Raw genomic sequence first — 19982 nt, forward strand, 5'->3', positions numbered from 1 at the left:
TTCTTGTTCATAATTAACCACATAACATCCATCTATACATTAGACAAAGAATTACGAGCCAAATTGCCCTTGAGAGTACACGAAATTCCTCGAAAAACAGAGTGAAATAACACTCTTTTTCGCGTTTCTTCTTGTCTGTCCAGTTCTGTTTGTACTCGTTTTTCGTGCCCAATAACCCAAAACGAGCAGGGGTTGCTTTAAGATCCTTATTCTCCTCTCTTTCTAGTTTCCAAAACATCTTTCGAATCGAATTTTCGTCGTGAAACGAGGGAGATATCACTGTTTTAAAATCGCTGTCCAGAAACTTTCCAAAACGCGCGTGTGCTTTGTTCTTCGTCGACGACGGCCTCTCGAGATAAAATCTACCTTCGATTACGACCCAAGACGGTGTCAACGATACATGTAGGTTGAGGGTGCATCAAATCCCCTTCTCTTTCCTTTTTTATTTCGTTTTTTTATGCTTTTTTTATAGTTTGTTTTTCGTTTGTTTTTTGTTTGTTTATCGATTGTTTTAAATTAACGATGAAACTAGTTAGTCCGAGTATGAGTTAAAGTACCACTATGAACACCCGCGTTGACTTGAGATGGGAAAAGAAACCGCTACATCTGTCGGTCGTACACCCCCGTCTCATTTACATATCCTCGTGTTCAAAGTAGGGCATAAATAAAACAATTATCTAACTTTGTTCTTCGTTTTCGACTCCCTTTTGTTTCGGCCAAATCGATGGACCCTAGGACCCGTTGCATGTTAGTTTAACCTCTGATTGTTAACCTACGACATATTTAGATAACATTAATTTAATTTAATAATCTAATTAGACACGATAGGTGGCTTCGGCGTAAGTTATAAAATCAACTAACAATTCTGTAAACAATTGAATGCATCTCTCTCTTTCACCTAATTTCTCGCTAGTATAAGAGTGCGTGATTAGCACCTTCTTATTGACACTCGATGAGTTAAATTAATTAGCGAATTTGATCTAATTAGACCCTTTGGGCCGTGTAGAATGCACCCTCATGCGACAATCAATCAACATCGTTTTTAACTCGTTTTCTAACTTGTTTCCTATCCCTTTTTGCAATCATTCGATCTAACCAATGAATCTAACTTAGGAACTAGGTTGGCTTTGTCTTAGCCGTTGGTTGGGCCGTGGTTAAGCCGTGGTTGGCCGTGTGTTTGGCCTTTCCTATTTCGTTTGTTTTCGCATCGTTCGTTCTTTATTTGTTTTGTCACTTGTAATTAATTTAGGTTTCTTAGAGTCACGTTTTGTAATTTGTTTGTAATTAGTTCTCCTTTTTGAGTCAAAACCTTTTCTGAAAACCTTAGTTTTGTTTGGTTAGACGGTTGTTCCCAATGCTTGTAGGAGCGTAGTAAACCGCGTGTTGTCTAAAGCAACATGGCCCGGTTTATGCTAATGCATGCTTTGGTGCGTAGCCCTATGTCTAATTCGATGAGATTAAGTGAGAGCACGCAACACGAGGAGTGACCCAAGGACCGTGGGTCATGTGAGCCGTGGGCCACCCTCATGTGCACGGTTTTCAAGGCCCAATGGCCGTGTGTTTCGTGTCGTGTTTTGAGTCGTATGTAGCAATTGTAATTAGATCGAGTTGTATCTTTAATTTGTTGTTGTGTCGGCATGAAATGCCTGGTTTGTAATAGGTAGATCCCAACGGCTCCCCCATTCCCCCTTTAAGCCTTGTTTGCTTTGTATGTTGTTAGATTAATCAACCCACATGCTAAATTACAACTTTGACAAAGTTAGTTTAGTTGCATCTAAAACGACATAGAAATTGTTGTCACATGATAGGGTTAAAACAACGTTTGCATATCATACATCGTAGTAGCTATGACCTTGTTTGAAATCCGACACTTGACTTAGTAGAGGCCGTTATTGACGGGCGGGGTTGGGTGTCCTTATGGGCTTCCCAACACGTACCCTCACCCCTTACTCAAGATCTATGGTTTGTGGATCCGTCTAAATACCATTGGATTACGAGAGTCATTCAAATCGAGTGATATAGGGTACAAGTCTTTATCTTTAATCACTCGTAGTCGATTGGCTTTATGCTTTTCGATGAAAGGTGTAAAGTTGACTTGAACGGTTCCAAGTTCCCAAAAAACTTGGTGGCGACTCTAATTTGTCTTAATTCGATTCGAAAGAACCTCGAGTCGATTATGCCGGGTGTGGATCCCTCGGACGCAGTTCCCGAGGGCCTTGTCCACACATATGGTATTACCACCGGATACACATGCTATTACTACTAGATACACAAATCGATTTGTGTATCCAGTAGCAATACCATGTGTATCCGGACTGATATTTCGTGTATCCACGATCTAAATATCAACTAGACCACCAAACTGACCACCACCACACCTACTGCCATCACCACCACCACCACCACCACCCCTGAACTAACCCCACAACCAGCCGGATACACAAATCGATACAATAGATACATATGGTATTACCACCGGATACACATGCTATTACTACTAGATACACAAATCTATTTGTGTATCCAGTAGCAATACCATGTGTATCCGGACTGGTATTTCGTGTATCCACGATCTAAATATCAACTAGACCACCAAACTGGCTTTCGTGTATCTAGCAAGGTAAAAGTATGTATCTAGTAACTCAAATGGGTGTATCTAGCAATCTGTCATTGTGATCATTGTGATTCCCCTTCTATCAAACAAAGTGTGAAAATGTCTGGACATACCCAAAAAAGGTTTCGTCCATATCCACCTTGAGGTTCTTTTCTTCAGTCACAGCACCCAAATCAGCAACCCTTCAATTGCAAAAATTTAAAACATGAGTCGTTGCAGAAAATAGTTGGGACTTGAGCGTGAGAAGTTTATAGTGCAACCATAGAATCAAACATACAAACAACCACCAATAACATAACCACCTTTGTTTATTAATTGTTCAGATCTACTTACCGTAAGTCTAAAAATGAAACTCATATCCCCTCGCCGTCGTTGGTCACCCTTCTCGCTCCAGAAATGAATCAACTGTGTGAGGGTAACGTCGCCGAGATATTAGGTTCGATGACAACAAAATCAGATGGTGGTGGTGTTCTCCGGTGGAGAAAAGGCAGGGAAAAATGGAGGTCATGGTGACCGAAGATACGTACCAAAGAACGAGATGCACCAACACTGGTCGCCGGTGATGCGCCAGCGTCATCGTATCTCGCCTGTGGCGGCGACAGCAGGTGAGATAAGTGATGGGAGAGGAGAGTGGAGGGAGGTCGGGGGGAGTATGGAATAGGAAAGGAAAAGGAGTTAATTTTATAGGTGTGAACTGTTTGCTTGAAATAGAGTGTCAGAGCCTTAGTTCGTATGGTTTGTATGAAAACTTGGTTCGCACGGGATCCCGCCACTATATATATATATATATATATATATATATATATATATAATATATGAGTCCTTCTCTTACTCTTGAGTCCATAAGTCCTCCTTAGAGCCCTTGGATGAGGAAGATGGAGGGCTGAGATTGGAAGCTAAAATTGGTGGTTATTAGCCTAATTAACACTTTATCTCTCTACTCACCCTAATTAATTACTAACCAACTTAATCAATCACTAATTTAATATATATAGTTTCTTTCAACCACTTCTCTCTCTATCTCCCACACTTTCATTTTTCCTCCCCTCTCTCTAAAACTTAAAAATCCCCAAAACAAAAAACGCCTCCCTTCCTTCCCTGCGGCCACCTCTCTACGGCCACCTCCTCACGGCCAGTTCGCCCACCACCCACCCACACCACTCACGACCCACACCCTCACCCCCACACCGGAACCACCACACACCAAAACCACCCTCTTCCCCACCCCAGATCTGCCTCCCGTGCCACCCTCCCTCAACCACCCCGCACACACGCACCGCCGCACCACCGCACTGAACCTACTAGAACCCGCACCACCACTACCTCGCACCACCTCCGTCACCTCTTCAACCACCACCCTACTCTCCTTTTTTGCCGCTCCCGCCGTCCACCACCCTCACGCAACCACCACACAAACCAGATCTGTCGCCCACCTCCCCCCTGCCGCCACCTGCTCACGCCGCACGCCGCCTCCACCAGTCCACCAGCCCACCACCTCCCCCCGCCGTCCTCTTTCTGCCGCCTCCCTCGACGAACAACACCACACTCCTCTTCTCCCTCCTCTACCGTGTTCTTTGTTCTTCTTTATTTTTTTATTTTTTTGTTCCAGTTATTCAAATCCGTTTGTTCTTTTTTTTTTCTTCTTCTAAACTCACGTTTCCCTTGTTGTCCATCTTTTTTTTTCCTCTCTCAAAAACTGGCAGATCTAACTTTTTTTTTCTTTCTTCAAAACTGGCAGATCTGACGTTTTTCTTTTTTTTTTTTTTTTTAAATTGTGACGGTGTTATTGTTGGATGTCGATGGTGGTGGTGGTGACTCGTTTTTTTTCCAGATCTCCGTCCTTTTTTTTCTTTTTTTGTTTTGTTTTTGTCGGTGGTGTCGCTAATAACCCACCCGTGTCAGATCTACTTTTCATCATTTTTTTTTTAGTTTTGGCTCGTTTTTTTTGTCGGTAATGTTGGTGTTGTTGTTGGATGTCGGTGGTGGTATGGGTGTTGTGGGTGAACTCCTTTTTTCAGATCTCGTTTCATTTTTTTTTTGTATTTTTTTTTGTTTTTCAGTTTTGGTGGTGTTATTATAAATTATATTTTGATTTTAATATTAAATCTACTAAATATGAAATATTTTCTTTATATTTTTTTTCTTAGTTCTTATTTTTATTTTGTGAGATATTTTTATTTTAGTTTTAGATCTACTAAATAGATCTAAGATTATTTGTTGATTTTAATCTTAGATATATTTAAAATATAGTCTTATTTTTAAGGTATTACACTTTTTCCATTAAAATTACACTTTTTTTATTAAAATTACACTTTTTTCTATTAAAGTTACACTCTTTCTAGTAAAGTTACATTTTTCTCTATTATTAAAGTTACACTTTTCTTTATTAAAATTACACTTTTTGCTATTAAAATTACACTTTTTTATGTTAAAATTACACTTCTCCATTAAAATTACACCTTTTTCTTTTAAAATTACACTTTTCTCCATTAAAATTGCACTTTTTTCTGTTAAAATTACACTTTTTGTTGGTGTTAGAATTACACTTTTTTCTGTTAAAATTACACTTTTCTCCATTAAAATTACACTTTTTTCTGTTAAAATTATACTTTTTTCTGCTAGAATAACTCTTTTTTCGGCTAAAATTACACTTTTTCTTCTAGAATTACACTTACTTCTATTGGACTAATGTTACACTCTCAATGGACTTGGTCATATTCTCATATTCTCATTGGACTAATGTTACACTCTCAATGGACTAAAATTACATTCTCAGTGGACTGAAATTATACTTTTCTGGACTAAAATTACACTTTTCTGGACTAAAATTACATTCTCCTTGACTAAAATAACAATCTCATTGGACTGAAATTACACTTACCTAGACTAAAATAACACTTTTTGTCGTTAAAATAACACTAAATAAAATGCTAAATTACAATAACTTGTGATAAAATTACAAAAATTCAAAATATTATTCGTTAAAATCACTCGAAAAAGACTGAAGTTAAACTTGTAAAAAACAAAATTCTCGTAAACATTCCTTAAAATTACACTTTTTGCTGTTAGAATTACACTCGTAAAATTCTAAAATGTCGAAAACTTGTCTCGAAAAAAAAAAACGAAAAAAACCGAAACAGGAAAAATGTTAACAAAATTTTCATAATCTTTGAAGTATAAGACAAAAGGTGGTGTTAATTGTGTATAGACCTGGCAAAATAAACCCGATCCGAATGACCCGACCCGTAAAAGCTAAACCGAGACCCGAAAATAACCCGAGTTATAGAACCCGAACATGACCCGGAACTCGAATTAATCCGGCCCGACCCGAACTTGACCCGAGATTTTCTAGGCCCGCAATTGACCCGGCCCGAAACCACTCGACCCGAAACCACTTGACCCGAAACCGCCCTACCCGAAACCACTTGATCCGAAAGTGACCCGATTTTAATGACCCGAACTGGCCCAGATAGCTAAACCACCCGACCCGAAACACCCCGACCCGAAAGTGACCCGATTTAAATGACCCGACTGGCCTCGATCTAGCTAATTTTAAGTCACATTCTAACATTGTTCTGAATTGCATTAATTTGATCCGTGCCAATAATGACCATGCTTTAAAACACGTTTAATAACTCATAAGTCATAACTCATTACTTCATCAATTTTGAGGACATGTGATATGAATATAAAAGCCTATTAAATCAATTAGGAGTTGGAACAATACGGTGGATCATGGATGTAGGTTCCAATCCTACATGGGTTACTTTTGTTTCTGATTTCAAGATCAAGTAAAATTGAACAATTAGAACAAAGTTTCTTAATTTTAATCTTGAAAATTTGAATTAAACCCAAAAAATAGATACCTAGAATAAAACCGATCGATGTTGGATCACATATCACTACCCATTCATGGTGGGTAAGAAAAAGATATTGTAGCAATGACATGTTGAATGCTACTTCCTCTTAGTGGATTAGAGATTAATTGCATCACCGTTAACAAAAACAAATCTAAAACGAAAATCACCAGTTTGGCTTCTCTCCTTTTTAGTTTTTACGAAGGTAATTAGGAAAACATATTTAATAAAAGGTACACATTATCTACTCCATCTTCAGTATTTTGTAGTTTGAGTAGGCAAAAACTTCAAATTAGGTTAATTAAGCACAATAAACTCTCTACGGGAATAAGCAACCAGCTTTCAGCTTCGCTTGACCTTGATGCATTCTCAGCCATTACCTTGTCTTTCTTGTTACCGTCTGAAAATCACAACACATTCGAATTAATATCGAGCATGCATTGCTTTAAATAAAATTGAAATAACTACTATAGTCGATACTCATGTCCTACAATGTTCATAACCAACCAAAATTAATACAAAGATGAAAGACGAAAGATGGAAGCTGAATAAGGGCTACGAATATTACTTTTATGGACTTATACAAAAATGGACTAAAGTTATACAAAAATTGCCTAAAGGTATACAAATATGGACTGAAATTATACAAATAAGGACTAAAATTATACAAAAACTGACTAAAGTTATGCAGATATGGACTAAAGTTATACAAATAAGGACTAAAGTTATACAAAAATGGTCTAATGTTATACAAAAATGGACTGAAGTTATACAAATAAGGACTAAAATCATACAAAAACTGACTAAAGTTATACAAATATGGACTAAAGTTATACAAATAAGGACTAAAGTTATACAAAAATAGACTAACGTTATACAAAAATGGACTAAAGTCCAATTTTTGTATAATTTTAGTCAATTTTTGTATAACTTTAGCCCATTTTGGTATAACTTTAGGCCTTATTTGTATAACTTTAGTCTTTATTTGTATAATTTTAGTCAGTTTTTTTATAACTTTAGTCCATATTTGCATAACTTTAGTCCATATTTGTATAACTTTAGTCAGTTTTTGTATAACTTTAGTCCTTGTTTGTATAACTTTAGTCCTTATTTGTATAACTTCAGTCATTTTTTGTATAACTTGAGTCCAGATTTGTGTAATTTTAGTCCAAAATTGTATAACTTTATTCCATAAGAGTACAACTTCGGTCATTTTTTGTATAATTTTAGTCCAAATTTGTATAACTTTAGTCCAAAATTGTATAACTTTAGTCCTTATTTATAACTTTAGTCCTTATTTGTATAACTTCAGTCATTTTTAGTATATCTTTAGTCCAAATTTGTGTAATTTTAGTCCAAAATTGTATAACTTTATTCCATAAGAGTATAACTTAAGTCATTTTTTGTATAACTTTAGTCCAAATTTGTATAACTTTAGTTCAAAATTGTATAACTTTAGGACTATAAATTCAGATTTGAAACAACACATAAGAAGATGATATTAAAGTTACACATATTGCCAGTGAAGTTACACATTATAAATTGTGAAAAAAAAACCAATAAGTCAAAAAAGTACAATAAAAAAACTTCAATAACAATAATAAAAAATTAACCAATAAGTAAAAAAAACAAATAACAAAAAAAAAATCAAATAACAAAAAAAAAAAAAAACAAACAAAAAAACCTAAACCAAACCAAACAAAAAAACCAACAAAACAAACTTGAATGGTTGTATAACTTCAATTTATACAATGTATAACTTTAGATGTTAATAGTGTAACTTTAATGTAAAAAGGGTATAACTTTAGTCGTAAATAGTATAACTTTAATGTTTTAAGGGTATAACTTTAGTCGTAAATAGTATAACTTTAATGTTTTACGGGTATAACTTTAGTCATAAATAGTATAACTTTAATGTTTTAAGGGTATAACTTTAGTCGTAAATTGCGTAACTTTAATGTTAAAAGGGTATAACTTTAGCCGTAAATAGTGTAACCTCAGTCATAAATAGCGTAAATTTAATAAATATGAACAAAAAAAAATCTGAAAATATATATAAAAAAACTAGTCGTAAATTAACTAAAAAAAACAAGGAACAAAATAAACATAAAACAATTCAACTAAAAAAACGAGATCTGTAAAATAACAACAAACAAACAGGGAGATTTGAAAAAAAGCAATAACAAAAAACAAACATTTCCGTCAATTAACAATAACAAAAGCAAAAATCTGAAAATATAAAAAAATGAAATCTGAAAAAATAAAAGGAGCAACAACAACATTAACATACCATTATCACCACCTAATTTTTAAAAATAATAAAAAAAAATGAGAAAAGCATATCTCAAGAGGAAAGCACATCGACATTACAAAAACCATCAACACCACCGATTTTTTTTTTTTAAAAAATAAATAAATGGAAAAAAAAAAATTCGAAAACGAAAAGGAAGGCGTGGGTGGTGGCGGTTTGAGAAAGGGGAGAGGAAGCGGATCTGAGTACGTCGGGCGGCGGAGCTTTGTCTTTGGTTGTCGGTCGTCGGTGCGGTAGGAGGAGGGAGGCGTGTGGTGGGAATGGTGGTTGTCGTGGGGTCGATTTGTTGTTGTCGTTAGTCACGGTGGAAGGGGTTGTGGAGGTTTAATGTTGGTGCGGGGAGGAGAGGTGGCGGGGACGGCAGGAGGATTGGCATGGTGGTGGTGGGTGTTGCGGTCGTGTGGGGGTGGCGGCGTGGGGCTGGGAGTTGGTGGTGGTGGCATAGTTGTTATTTGTTTGTTTTTTGTTTTTGGGTTTTTTTTGTTGGGAGAGAATGAATAGGAGAGAGGGAGTGAATTATTGAAAAAGGTGAATGAATGAATTGATGAGAGGAGGTTATGAGAATGGGGAGGATTAAGAAGGGAGATTAATTGAGTTAGGAAGCTAATTAGGGGAGATCAATTTGTGGCCCTTCATCAAGATGTAATCTCATCCCTCCATCCCTTCCATCCTAAGGTCCTTATAAGGACTTAGGGACTCATAAGATGTAAGGGACTTATGAGAACCCTTATATATATATATATATATATATATATATATATATATATATATATATATATATATATATATATATATATATATTTATATATATATATATATAATATGAGTCCTTCTCTTACTCTTGAGTCCATAAGTCCTCCTTAGAGCCCTTGGATGAGGAAGATGGAGGGCTGAGATTGGAAGCTAAAATTGGTGGTTATTAGCCTAATTAACACTTTATCTCTCTACTCACCCTAATTAATTACTAACCAACTTAATCAATCACTAATTTAATATATATAGTTTCTTTCAACCACTTCTCTCTCTATCTCCCACACTTTCATTTTTCCTCCCCTCTCTCTAAAACTTAAAAATCCCCAAAACAAAAAACGCCTCCCTTCCTTTCCTGCGGCCACCTCCCTACGGCCACCTCCTCACGGCCAGTTCGCCCACCACCCACCCACACCACTCACGACCCACACCCTCACCCCCACACCGGAACCACCGCACACCAAAACCACCCTCTTCCCCACCCCAGATCTGCCTCCCGTGCCACCCTCCCTCAACCACCCCGCACACACGCACCGCCGCACCACCGCACTGAACCTACTAGAACCCGCACCACCACTACCTCGCACCACCTCCGTCACCTCTTCAACCACCACCCTACTCTCCTTTTTTGCCGCTCCCGCCGTCCACCACCCTCACGCAACCACCACACAAACCAGATCTGTCGCCCACCTCCACCCTGCCGCCACCTGCTCACGCCGCACGCCGCCTCCACCAGTCCACCAGCCCACCACCTCCCTCCGCCGTCCTCTTTCTGCCGCCTCCCTCGACGAACAACACCACACTCCTCTTCTCCCTCCTCTACCGTGTTCTTTGTTCTTCTTTATTTTTTTTATTTTTTTGTTCAGTTATTCAAATCCGTTTGTTCTTTTTTTTTTCTTCTTCTAAACTCACGTTTCCCTTGTTGTCCATCTTTTTTTTTTTCTCTCTCAAAAACTGGCAGATCTAACTTTTTTTTTTTCTTTCTTCAAAACTGGCAGATCTGACGTTTTTCTTTTTTTTTTTTAAATTGTGACGGTGTTATTGTTGGATGTCGATGGTGGTGGTGGTGACTCGTTTTTTTTCCAGATCTCCGTCCTTTTTTTTCTTTTTTTGTTTTGTTTTTGTCGGTGGTGTCGCTAATAACCCACCCGTGTCAGATCTACTTTTCATCATTTTTTTTTTTAGTTTTGGCTCGTTTTTTTTTGTCGGTAATGTTGGTGTTGTTGTTGGATGTCGGTGGTGGTATGGGTGCAGTGTTGTGGGTGAACTCCTTTTTTCAGATCTCGTTTCATTTTTTTTTTTTGTATTTTTTTTTGTTTTTCAGTTTTGGTGGTGTTATTATAAATTATATTTTGATTTTAATATTAAATCTACTAAATATGAAATATTTTCTTTATATTTTTTTTCTTAGTTCTTATTTTTATTTTGTGAGATATTTTTATTTTAGTTTTAGATCTACTAAATAGATCTAAGATTATTTGTTGATTTTAATCTTAGATATATTTAAAATATAGTCTTATTTTTAAGGTATTACACTTTTTCCATTAAAATTACACTTTTTTTATTAAAATTACACTTTTTTCTATTAAAGTTACACTCTTTCTAGTAAAGTTACATTTTTCTCTATTATTAAAGTTACACTTTTCTTTATTAAAATTACACTTTTTGCTATTAAAATTACACTTTTTTATGTTAAAATTACACTTCTCCATTAAAATTACACCTTTTTCTTTTAAAATTACACTTTTCTCCATTAAAATTGCACTTTTTTCTGTTAAAATTACACTTTTTGTTGGTGTTAGAATTACACTTTTTCTGTTAAAATTACACTTTTCTCCATTAAAATTACACTTTTTTCTGTTAAAATTATATTTTTTTCTGCTAGAATAACTCTTTTTTCGGCTAAAATTACACTTTTTCTGCTAGAATTACACTTACTTCTATTGGACTAATGTTACACTCTCAATGGACTTGGTCATATTCTCATATTCTTATTGGACTAATGTTACACTCTCAATGGACTAAAATTACATTCTCAGTGGACTGAAATTATACTTTTCTGGACTAAAATTACACTTTTCTGGACTAAAATTACATTCTCCTTGACTAAAATAACAATCTCATTGGACTGAAATTACACTTACCTAGACTAAAATAACACTTTTTGTCGTTAAAATAACACTCGTAAAATGCTAAATTACAATAACTTGTGATAAAATTACAAAAATTCAAAATATTATTCGTTAAAATCACTCGAAAAAGACTGAAGTTAAACTTGTAAAAAACAAAATTCTCGTAAACATTCCTTAAAATTACACTTTTTGCTGTTAGAATTACACTCGTAAAATTCTAAAATGTCGAAAACTTGTCTCGAAAAAAAAAACGAAAAAAACCGAAACAGGAAAAATGTTAACAAAATTTTCATACTCTTTGAAGTATAAGACAAAAGGTGGTGTTAATTGTGTATAGACCTGGCAAAATAAACCCGATCCGAATGACCCGACCCGTAAAAGCTAAACCGAGACCCGAAAATAACCCGAGTTATAGAACCCGAACATGACCCGGAACTCGAATTAATCCGGCCCGACCCGAACTTGACCCGAGATTTTCTAGGCCCGCAATTGACCCGGCCCGAAACCACTCGACCCGAAACCACTTGACCCGAAACCGCCCGACCCGAAACCACTTGATCCGAAAGTGACCCGATTTTAATGACCCGAACTGGCCCAGATAGCTAAACCACCCGACCCGAAACACCCTGACCCGAAAGTGACCCGATTTAAATGACCCGACCTGGCCTGATCTAGCTAATTTTAAGTCACATTCTAACATTGTTCTGAATTGCATTAATTTGATCCGTGCCAATAATGACCATGCTTTAAAACACGTTTAATAACTCATAAGTCATAACTCATTACTTCATCAATTTTGAGGACATGTGATATGAATATAAAAGCCTATTAAATCAATTAGGAGTTGGAACAATACGGTGGATCATGGATGTAGGTTCCAATCCTACATGGGTTACTTTTGTTTCTGATTTCAAGATCAAGTAAAATTGAACAATTAGAACAAAGTTTCTTAATTTTAATCTTGAAAATTTGAATTAAACCCAAAAAAATAGATACCTAGAATAAAACCGACTGATGGTGGATCACATATCACTACCCATTCATGGTGGGTAAGAAAAAGATATTGTAGCAATGACATGTTGAATGCTACTTCCTCTTAGTGGATTAGAGATTAATTGCATCACCGTTAACAAAAACAAATCTAAAACGAAAATCATCAGTTTGGCTTCTCTCCTTTTTAGTTTTTACGAAGGTAATTAGGAAAACATATTTAATAAAAGGTACACATTATCTACTCCATCTTCAGTATTTTGTAGTTTGAGTAGGCAAAAACTTCAAATTAGGTTAATTAAGCACAATAAACTCTCTAAGGGAATAAGCAACCAGCTTTCAGCTTCGCTTGACCTTGATGCATTCTCAGCCATTACCTTGTCTTTCTTGTTACCGCCTGAAAATCACAACACATTCGGAATTAATACTGCAGCATGCATTGCTTTAAATAAAATTGAAATAACTACTATAGTCGATACTCATGTCCTACAATGTTCATAACCAACCAAAATTAATACAAAGATGAAAGACGAAAGATGGAAGCTGAATAAGGGCTACGAATATTACTTTTATGGACTAAAGTTATACAAAAATGGACTAAAGTTATACAAAAATTGCCTAAAGGTATACAAATATGGACTGAAATTATACAAATAAGGACTAAAATTATACAAAAACTGACTAAAGTTATGCAGATATGGACTAAAGTTATACAAATAAGGACTAAAGTTATACAAAAATGGTCTAATGTTATACAAAAATGGACTGAAGTTATACAAATAAGGACTAAAATCATACAAAAACTGACTAAAGTTATACAAATATGGACTAAAGTTATACAAATAAGGACTAAAGTTATACAAAAATGGACTAACGTTATACAAAAATGGACTAAAGTCCAATTTTTGTATAACTTTAGTCAATTTTTGTATAACTTTAGCCCATTTTTGTATAACTTTAGGCCTTATTTGTATAACTTTAGTCTTTATTTGTATAATTTTAGTCAGTTTTTTTATAACTTTAGTCCATATTTGCATAACTTTAGTCCATATTTGTATAACTTTAGTCAGTTTTTGTATAACTTTAGTCCTTGTTTGTATAACTTTAGTCCTTATTTGTATAACTTCAGTCATTTTTTGTATAACTTGAGTCCAAATTTGTGTAATTTTAGTCCAAAATTGTATAACTTTATTCCATAAGAGTACAACTTCGGTCATTTTTTGTATAATTTTAGTCCAAATTTGTATAACTTTAGTCCAAAATTGTATAACTTTAGTCCTTATTTGTATAACTTTAGTCCTTATTTGTATAACTTCAGTCATTTTTAGTATATCTTTAGTCCAAATTTGTGTAATTTTAGTCCAAAATTGTATAACTTTATTCCATAAGAGTATAACTTAAGTCATTTTTTGTATAACTTTAGTCCAAATTTGTATAACTTTAGTTCAAAATTGTATAACTTTAGGACTATAAATTCAGATTTGAAACAACACATAAGAAGATGATATTAAAGTTACACATATTGCCAGTGAAGTTACACATTATAAATTGTGAAAAAAAAAACCAATAAGTCAAAAAAGTACAATAAAAAAACTTCAATAACAATAATAAAAAATTAACCAATAAGTAAAAAAAAACAAATAACAAAAAAAAAATCAAATAACAAAAAAAAAACAAACAAACAAAAAAACCAAAACCAAACCAAACAAAAAAACCAACAAAACAAACTTGAATGGTTGTATAACTTCAATTTATACAATGTATAACTTTAGATGTTAATAGTGTAACTTTCTAAAGCCCTTATAAATGTCCAAAGTTCTCCAAAAAAGTTGCTTATGAACAGTAGAGCAGTGCTATTCGTGCGTCTCACGTGATGAACAGCCTTTCTACTGTTCTTGCTCTTTGCCCTTCTTTCTGATTGTTCCCTCTCTATTGTCTCTCTCTATTTATTCTTCGTCTCTCATTCTTCTTCACCTGGTTATTTAGAGCTCTTCTTCATCGCTCCTTCATCCTCCTCTCATTCCTAAGTATCGCCCTCTTACCCCTATCTCATCCTCATTCTTTAAATTGTTTAAGATCTTAATTAATTATTCAATCTGATTCATCAATTATTGTTTCCCTTTTTCTTCATCAGATTGATATTGATTAGTTATTTAATCTGGATCATCAATTATTGTAACCCTTTTTATTCATCAAACAACAAAACTCTATTTACCAACTCCAATAACCATATCCTTCAAACGACAAAGAGGTGGTCCTATTGTTGGGTGACGAAGATAGTCATATTCTCATCTCAAACTCATTCTCTGGTGATGACGGTAAGGAGTTCATGTGCGACGTTGCTGCTGATTCTGATGATGGCGGCGGAAACAACTAGGTATTTTGGTATTCTATTCTTCTCTATTGTGCTACTTTGGGTGGAATTAGGGTTTTGCTTTACCTTGATTATCACTATTGTGCTTTTATACTACTGATTTGATTGGCTGGTTTTGTGGGTTTGTCAATTTCCATTACCGTCCTGCTTTCTTTTCGTTCTTAATTATTTTCAGCTTTGTTTCCTGGTTTTTTTTTCTTTTACCTTGATTTATTTACGTATTTCAATTATCGTTTTTCCTTCTTCTTGTTGTTTATTATTTTGATCTTTCTTTTCTGGGTTCGTGGTCAGTCATTAGTTATTTAAATCGATGATAATATTCTTGGGTATTAGTCTGAAGATATATTTGCTACTGCTTTGGTAGAGAGCTTTGATCTGTGATTGCTTTTTTGTTTTTGGCGGTTCTTGTGCTCATTGTATTTGTATTGATGTTGAATGATTTGAAATAGCTCTGACCTTATGTTGGAAGTAGTGAATGGTAATTGGCAAATGCAAAATTGAAATTGTTGCATTCCTTTGGATTCATTTAGAGTAGTAATTGAAACGGTGTAAATGATGGTGGATGGTGAAAAAAATGTGGTGGTGTCGTTTGAGAATTGAAATTTAGATATCAAATGTGAATTAAGATGTTTAATCTGTGTAAAGCCTGAACAAGGAACAACCTGATAATCTTTCTGCTCAGATTAGTATGCAGGTCTCTATTTATGAGTTATGACACCATTTTAACCAAAGTTAGTAGTATCGGCTTCTTTAGCCTCTTAAAGTAGCAATTCCGCTGAGTGTCATTGAACTGATAGCACACAGTAGCTTGGAAGCTGCGGGTGTAGTACTGTAGTGTTACTTATTGTATTTTCATTCAGGGAAGCAAATGGGAGGATGTTTGGTTGTCTATGATTTCTGGTTGTGTGCTTACATGTTCCGAATTGGTTTGACAATGATGTTTAGAAGCGTACTGTGGAGATTCAGAGAAAAATCCTTGCATCTGTGAAATGAAGTTCTTCGTTAATGTACTGGACACGTGTTCCACCATTTATAAAGTAGATAAAATTTAATGGTGTGGACTTGACCAAATACCTTAATAAATTGACTCTACTAATGTAATGAGTAGAGTATATTTACTATTAACGAATGTCATTGCAAACCAGAGGGAACTTTGATATACTTGAGTCTCAGACCCATAAGTGAGTATATTAACTTGGCCACAAGCGCCGAACATGTCAATCTTAAAAACCTATAAATGACGATGTCAACTCTATGGTTTTACATAAGGAGTATGGTCTTACATCTTAGCCCGGATGATTATCAATCTACTCTCAGCACAGGCTTTTACAGTATGAGTGCATGACCTTTCATGAGTTAACACTCATTATTCCTTTCACTCCTGAGTCTTGAACTTAGCAATTTGCCATCAAAAACTGTTTGTGTATGAATACTCGAGACTTGCATGTTATTTGCCAGTTTTTGTTCAGCATCTTCAATCTCACCTTTTGTTAGAGTCATACTGCTTAACACCACTTGTTCTCTGTTGCATTTGGTTCAAAATTTTTAGGCTGCAGAATTGGTAATTCGAGAATCTGTTGAGCCTCTTCTGGAGGACTATCGGCCTCCTGGAATCACATCACTGAAATTCAACAAACTGACTCTTGGCACTGTTCCCCTTAAGATTGAGGGTACGCATCGACTAATTTACCACCTTAATTTAATTGTTCACAGGTATGCATGATTGCTATTGTATGATGTCTGGAATTTTGTAAATCAGTTATTTCCGCTGAAGAAATAATTCTTGTGTGTGGATTACCCTCGTCAGAGGCCTCAGAGCCACTCAGTGGCCCTGTGTTTGTTTAAGCTCATCTACTGCACAACATTAGTACTTCTTTTATCATTTATGTTTTGTTATTTTTACGTTTGCATTAACATAACCACTGCAGTAGTCCGTGTCCAGAGCCTCCAGAAAAGTCAAATAATAATGGATATGGATCTTCGATGGGGTGGTAACCCCAATATCATTTTGGGTGTTCAAGCTGCAGGTTTTGCTTCAATACCCATTCAGGTTGGCATATTGATTTGTCTCTTTGTTTTTGTTAAATATCTTTTTAGTGTTTGTTCACACACCTGAACTTTGATGTATGTGTAATTTTGTTGAGACTTGGCTGGTGGCTGCAGTTAAAAGATCTTCAAGTTTTCACTATCGTCCGTGTTATATTCCAACTTTCTGAAGAAATTCCTTGCATCTCTACTGTCGTGGTCGCTCTACTTGCTGATGTACATCTACCTTTCTATTCTTTTTTCCTTTATTTTGTCGCAGCTATCTCTTTTTTGAATGTGTGACTATAACAGTGTTTTTTCTATGACCAGCCAAGCCCTCGGATTGATTATACTCTAAAAGCGATTCTTGGGAAGCTTGACTCTTCCTGGCATCTCTGACATGATTGACGTAAGCAATTTCTATAGTTTGATCCTTTTGTGACATTTGGATATTTGTTTATGATTCTCTGACTCGGAAACAAGTTTTAGACTCAGTTACGGATCCAGAGTTTAGTCTAAGAATGCATATTCCTTTGGGGTGTAGAATACCAACACAAATGTTTGAGGTGGAGTATAGAGTCTAGACGTCGTCGTGCAAACCACTGATTATGTTCCTGAGCTTTATGTAGCTTTTTTTTTTTTTTTTTTTTTGCCATTTTGCAGGACACGGTTGATACAATTGTGAATGACACTCTTAAATGGCCTCACAGGATTGTTGTACCTATTAGTACCTCAGTTGATACTAGGTATCTCTAATTCGTTTGCCTTAGCATCTATGCACGATTTCCAAATGTTTCACTCTATTTAGGTCACGATTGCTAATTTATCTTTTTATTGTGCAGTGACTTGGAGCTTAAACCCCAAGGCAAATTGACCGTCACAGTTGTGAAAGCCAATGATTTAAAGAACAAGGAGATATTTGGAAAGTCAGATCCTTATACTGTCATATATATCAGACCACTTTTCAAGGTAAAAACAAAAGTCGTCGAGGACAATCTGAACCCAATTTGGAATGAAACGTTTCATGTAATCGCAGAGGATAAGGAGACACAGTCACTCATCATTGAGGTTTGGATTTATTTTATCTCCTCCTTTTGTTTCTTACATAATACATAGTGTAGCAGTTCACTTATCTCTTCAAACATAGACAATCGAAGATCCCAATTGCTTGAAACAGTAATAGCGGAAACAAATGATGGTTTTAACATAAGCATGGTAACAGTCAGATATTCCGTCTTCTACATTTTCCTTTTCGAGCCATTAAAAAAAGCCCACAAAAGACTTTCGTCCGAGTGTGAGTCTGAGTTCACAACTGCAGACACGAGGCGTGTCATAATTTGATTAAAAAAAATGTTTTGTTAATTGCTTGCTTGTTGCAGTGTCCGTGACAAGGATATTGGGCGACACAGGACCTAGGATTCGCAAAATTACCTTTAATAGATTTGGTTCCTGATACTCCCAACAGAAATCGAACTGAGATTGACCTCACTACTCGATATGTCTAAGACCAAGGACAAGAAGGATAGAGGAACTATTACACTCAAGGTACCACAAGTTTCTCCAACTACTGCTGTCTTTATGAAGTTTCATGAATTTGTATGGTTTTTGAAGCGAACAATTCTCTGTATCAAATAACTACAGAAACCGTGTCATAATGTTAATTCTCTGTATCAAATAATTCAGTAGAGTCAATCTTGTTGAAGTACGAGGCTATCTTGGATTAATCCTCTATAGGTGGTTTATCATCCATTCAACAAAGAAGAGCAAAATGCTGCCTTGGAAGCAGAGAAGAGAAGTGTCGAGGAGAAAAAGAAGATGAAAGAAGCAGGCTTGATCGGGAGCACTGTGGATGCACTTGATGGACCTGATGGGCGTGTCTTTGGTGGAGGGCTAGCTGGCCTACTTGTTGCCGCTACCCTTATTCAGGTATGGTTATAACTTATAATCAAATCTTTATTTTGCCTTAGCCTTCCCATTGAATATATGTTATAGGAGTTGAAGAAATTTTTTGTTCCCTATGAAGCCAAATGCTTATGGGTTATTCTAAAGTAACAGTCACTATTTTTGTTATGGCTTGTTAAGGAACAACCTCTGTTTGCAGACACATTAAGCCTCCCTTAAGCTCCGCCTTTGGGGCAACTGGAGTAATCTTATTGCTTGTTATCTGTTCTTTTGAAGCATTTTCATTCGATAAAATCGATTTGAGGGAAATAGTTTACGTAATTTTTTGTGCGCAACTCCAATGTTTTAATGCTGATGTCTGTCTGGGTTGAGTGATCAGGTGGTGCTAGGGAGTTTCTTGCCTGGTCATAATCAAGACAACAAACCCAAAAAGCCGAGAATCGATTCTGTTACCCCTGTCATACCAGCTGTAGTTAACCCTGTTCTGGGAGGAGGCTACGGAATGCAGAAGGTTAACTCCACATCCCCACCCTCTTTCCATGCCAGAAATCCACCTTCTATGAACTCCACCTTGTTCCATAGGGACATAGAAAGTGACAATAATGCCTCCAGTGACGGATTCTGATAATGATGATTTTGACGATGGTGATGATAATAGCCCTTTGAACTTGGAGATTTCTGGCTGACCCTCTAAGTTCACCTCGGGCATTTCTATATTGTATTTTTAGCCTTTTAGTTCGGTCCATAGATTTTACCATTTTGCCCTGGTTATTGGATTAGTTGGCATAGTGGAAGAGATCGTGTTAGGGCATTCTTCTATTTGCTTATAGCCTTATAGCTACCTAAGCAAGTCCATAGTATATAGTATCTACTTTCCTTTCAGAATATTGTATGAGAAGTCGTTTAACCGTATGCCTTTTACCTTGCAGGAAATGATGCTCAAACCAAGTGGTCTCGCCACAAAGGTTATTTGTTTAACTAACTATGTGAATCCCGATGAGCTCAAAGATGTTCTTATATAATTAAT

The 19982-nt window shown here is 35.8% G+C and overlaps 1 pseudogene; it reads left to right on the forward strand.

Annotated features, from left to right (window-relative positions):
• Positions 1–3071: 3071 nt before the first annotated feature.
• Positions 3072–19977, forward strand: LOC141647711 (calcium-dependent lipid-binding protein-like; annotated as a pseudogene).
• The last annotated feature ends 5 nt before the right edge of the window (positions 19978–19982 follow it).

The sequence above is a fragment of the Silene latifolia genome, chromosome 1, assembly GCF_048544455.1.
Source record: "Silene latifolia isolate original U9 population chromosome 1, ASM4854445v1, whole genome shotgun sequence".
Lineage (NCBI taxonomy): Eukaryota > Viridiplantae > Streptophyta > Magnoliopsida > Caryophyllales > Caryophyllaceae > Silene > Silene latifolia.